The following is a 5,225-nucleotide window of genomic DNA, read 5'->3' as shown; positions in this document are numbered from 1 at the left end:
ATTTAAATGTGCTTAGACTCAGTGTTATTATGTTTCTCTCGTACTTGATTTAGATTTCAAAATTCAACCGTTTCAAACGATATGTGTTTTATACCAATTTTAGTCATTGCTTTAATAAATAAATAAAAGATAAATATTAAATCCTACGAAGTGTTACAAGAAATATTCAGAAAATATATACATTTAATACAAAATACATTTAACATTGAAAAATAAACAAATGATAACAATGTAGAAGAGAGTGGGGTAATGACGAACACCTAAGCAGAAAATTAAATAAAACAAAAGCCAAATAAGAAGTAAGTTTTTTAATTGCTTATAATTATACACCAACTATTTGTTTATTTACGTCTATCGTTTTTTATTAGATTTGAACATAAAATAAATTCTTAATAACAAAACGAAACTCTTGCTGTTCGTGATTTCCCGACTACTATGGAGTAATCACGAACAGATCAGTACTAATCACAGCTAATTATCACAAAAGTCATTTTCTATACATTTTCTTTCTTTTCTTTCTTCTTCCTCTTCTTTGGTACCTCATCTGTCTTTTTTATTTGGTTACCCTCTTCAAAACTTTTCATGATTTTTTATGATGTTATTACTCAATTGAAAACACGTTCCTTTTACCTTCTGACAAATGAAATTTAACTGAATTTTATTTACAATTTGCGTAAGGTCGAGATCGTGTGCTTTACTGAGTCATTTACACAACAGACATTTGTGTGAAAATGGAAAGAAACTAATGGCGAAGATTTTAACTTATTCCAATTTTTACTTAAATCGTGTATTTTATACTTGTTTATATTTTTTTATATAAATATTTAATAAGACGATTTTTTATTAATCTTTTATCATTTAAATATAAAATTCTTTAGATTTGCTCTCTCAAAAAGTTTAATTTTTCATTTCGTGTGTAGCAATCCGCTGCAAGCTCGCGCATATTTACGCCTGTGCAAAACCGCAGATATACACTCGATGTCTCTTTCCAGCTCCCAGCGGTAATTAATTAGCGTAATGATTCGTCCGTGTAAACATTCGTTTCATTCGCCTCTAACGAGTAGAGTTTCGTAAAGTTTCACTAACCTCTGCAACGTTGCTGATGTTGCTCTACCAGCCACCTAGCCTTGCTCTCTTTTCCCTTCCCCGACTTGCTTCATCGAAATTCGTATCGTAATTTTAATGAGCGACAAGCTAGGCAAACATACGCGCTTAAGTAGAATTTTGCGTCTGTGCAGTAACGACGTTATCAGAGCTTGCGCATAACAAATTGCCGCATGCGCGATCAACGAAAAAATATTTAATTTATTAATTGCAATTCGAAACAATTAAGTTCAACTTAAAGCATTTATAATTGTTTAACATTACAATTGTTTAACAAATAAGATGTCATCAATTTATAATTGAAATTGTAATTAAAGCAGCATTGGATTATTATATAATGACGTGTCAATATTTATATTCATATTTCAATTTTACTTTACATCAATATTTCATTTATAGCCTTCAAGATTTTTCTTCAAACATTTTTTAAATTTTTTTAATATACGTTATTATCTCGTATGTCGTTTTTAATCGTTATAAAAAATCGTTATAAAAAATTATTGATTACTTATATAAATATTTCTAATTTAATCTTGATATATAATCACGCCAACCACATAATAAGTACAATTTTCTCTAGTTGTACTTTACAGTAGAAACATTTCGCATGTGTGTTGTTATAAATTATTACTTTCTTGTGTACGTGCTTCTTAGGTCACAGAGCTACTTAGCAGATTGAAGAGGCAAGACGACACGATACTTTTTGCGATATACCCGCCTTCGCAAATTGCTTTTCGATGTCACATGGACATCCCATGAGAGTCATGCTAATATACGCGGAATCGATATTCGTCGATGAACAACGTACTAACTAACAATCTCATCAAGGTGATCAAGCTGGAGCGGTTTAAAAGTTTCATTAACTGGATATGCACGCACCTATCGTGAAACTGTTACATTTCATGATTTAAATTAAATACTAAGATTGCTAAAAAAACTAATAAAAATTTGATTTTTTATTAAATAAACAAAATTTAAAATTAAGACTAGAAATAGCTTTTATGCGGAGCAGTTCTGTTGGAAAATTGATTCGCATTCAGTGAAAATATTCAGCTCAATCATTTCAAATATGATTTACGTACTTGCCATTGCATTTTCACAGATGCATTGATGGCCGAAGCCAGGTTTCCGAAGGGTCATACTCAATGACAGATTTGGTACGTAAATTACGTAAAATCCTCGACCGACCATCCTCCAAGCGACGCGTAACCTAAGGTGAATGCTTCGGGACAATATTTATTGAGATCGATTGAAAAACGGCCCGAAACGTGCCAGTTTTCGCTGCTACCCACGGCAAATTCTTAAACGTCATTCAAACGTCTGAATTATTCATCCAATGTACGCGTAACTTTCGAATATTTTGCGTTATTGCCAGTGATAAACTCGTACCCTCTTTAATATAAAAATATGCAAATGTTTTCCTATCGGAAAATAAATGTAAAAACTAATCTCAGTGTCGATTATAATCGAAATTATGAAAAAAATATCAAAAGAAGTAAATAATTGTCTGTAAAAAACCTTCACATTTACAATAGTTAAATGTTAATGACAAGAAAGTGTTTGTAATTAAATCTATAACTGAAACTAAAAAGTTCTTTAATAAATTAGTGAATTTTAATTTCTGTTTAAGTAATTATAAATCAATAATTCGCGTTTATCTCATTTTATAACCGGCATATAAAATTTGTTTAATAAATTAAATTGGATGAAACTAGATGAATTTTGTTGATGAATAAATTGTTGATTTAAAATTTTAGTGACACAAATAGCAATAATAGGAACTGCATTATACTCGTATTGATCTGAGCTAACATCGTGAATTTATATATAGCAAAGTTATTCTGTCTTTAAATAACACAGATGATACAATTATCTAATCTATAATAATTTATGGTGACGATTCAATTTTTACCGATTCAATTTATCGTCATATTCTGTCTTGAATCGTTTGATTCAATTATATTTTCAAAATTAGGATTAGAAGCGCAGGTAGAGCTGTCGCATGAGAAAAATAAAATGAGGATTGCTAGCAAGATAGAAAATATCGTACCTTTAAATGTTCATTGGGTCATTTATTTGTTTATCACGGAAAGGTTCTCTCAATTCCTGGCTACGTCTACGACGAGTAATCGCTCAAAGAACCATTTGATGATTCTGAAAGAATCACGCCTAATGCAGTCAGTAGAAGAAGATTCAAGCTTACATCGCATGACAAGCTCCTTTCCCGCTATAATGCGACGCATTTTCTTTTTTTTTTTTTCGCGCGTAATACCTGCTAACGATCCCCTGCAAAATATGAACGAAGATAACCAGTGAGGTCGCAGGTAGTCAGCAGGATTTTAAAAAGCCCCAAGAACATAAAAAAATGCAATTTATCGACTATGTCGATGCGCTCAAAGACAGCAATTCCGCGTGTACACGTTAGGAATATAAGATTAAAGTGTAGGAAAGATTCTAAAACGCTCTCTTTCCTCCTCCTGAATGTCCCACAGGTCGCGTCCGATGAAATTCTCCCCGGGGAAAGATCGAGTCGATCGCCAAAGAGTTTAGTTGAGAGGAATTGCGCAACTCTTGGGATTTCGTATATTAATGAGAAGCATTGCTTTCTATCGTATCGAAATGTTCACGTAGATGCAGGTGTCAATAAAGTTAATCTTTAACGTCGTAAAAGTTAAAAGTATAAATTTTAAATTATGCGAGTACATCGAAAAATGCATATAAATAGAATTTAATAATCTAATTTATCTCTCTCGCGTGTGAATGAATCATTTATGATGAAATAGAATATAATTAGAATAATAAGCTGAGAAATTTTGCATATAATTTATGTAAAAAGCTTTCCACAAAAGTCTCGAGATCTATGCGTAAGCTCGATCGATTCGATTTATCTTCAATCGAAGAGATTTCCCTTCTATTCCACAAGCGACCTGCTCAAGATGGAACGTCGACGAGAAGGTCGTATCCTTTCCTCAAGAGTTTTCTTTGTCGAAGGAACAGAATCGCGTTTAATGGAGTCAACGGAGACGAGCTCGCTTCGCGGTTCAAAGAGAGAAGATCGTTTCCCCGCATTAATATCACTTCGCGCTGCTTTTTCCTTCGGATCTTTTCTATTTTTCGCATTATAAGGTTCCCCATTTACGATGGGGGCAAGCGGAAAATCGAGAGGCATCCGGCGTCCATTAGATATCGAAGAAGGAAAAATATTTAAATCGCCCGGAGCTTGCCATGAACGCGAAACGATCGGATAATGAAAGCTCATTTCGTCCTTGATCGATCGACTTGGTTGTGGTTGGGGAGAGGGTGTGGGTACCCAACCGATTTAATTAGTCGGAAGGGAGACTACGAGAAGACGATTCTTCCAACAAACGCCGAAAAGTTGCACATTATAAGGCTACAGTTCATTGTCTTCAACGTTTCTCTCTCTCTCTCTCTCTCTCTCTCTCTCTCTCTCTCTCTCTCTCATTCCTCCTTTTTCGACACTCTTCTTCAACTAATCCTTTCTGTTATAACAGTTTCTTTTATTTTTCTCATCATTCTATAGAAATGGGAATAACTCCTGTCACATGATTAGTTTTACTGGCTACAAGTTTCTCTCTTTTTATACAATAATAAAAAAGAGAGTGTAAAGAGTGTAAGGGTATATATATAATTACATGGCAAGACACTGAGAATATGCATAATCTAAGTTTTAATACCTACTTTCTGCTATTCTATTATTATCAATCGAACATTTTATTTTATCGATACATTCAATTCCACACGATTTTCTATTGGCACATTTTATTGGCATTCCTCACAATTATAATCAATTTTATTTCTTTCGTCACCGCAATTATCCTACAATTGTCGACATTCTAATCGAACCTGCGACGTTTCGATTATATTGTGCATCTTTCTTTCTATGATATCAACGTCTGCGAAAATCTTTACTAAGACATGCGCGAAAAAGCCCCGTCATTATATTTAACGAACGCCAAGAAGATCCGGGAGATGATGCGATTCGCTAAAGCGTTGCAGTTTGCAACGAACTGGCCGATGCGAGAACGTGCGACAAAATATGATAGCGCGGCAACGATCTCTCGGTGGGGGCCTGAATAATGCATGAGCGCATAGCGAAGTAA

Source organism: Mycetomoellerius zeteki, unplaced genomic scaffold (assembly GCF_001594055.1).
Source record: "Mycetomoellerius zeteki isolate Tzet28-1 unplaced genomic scaffold, Tzet1.0 scaffold191, whole genome shotgun sequence".
In the NCBI taxonomy this organism is placed as follows: Eukaryota; Metazoa; Arthropoda; class Insecta; order Hymenoptera; family Formicidae; genus Mycetomoellerius; species Mycetomoellerius zeteki.
The sequence above is the reverse complement of the archived record's forward strand: the minus strand, read 5'-3'. Positions refer to the sequence as shown.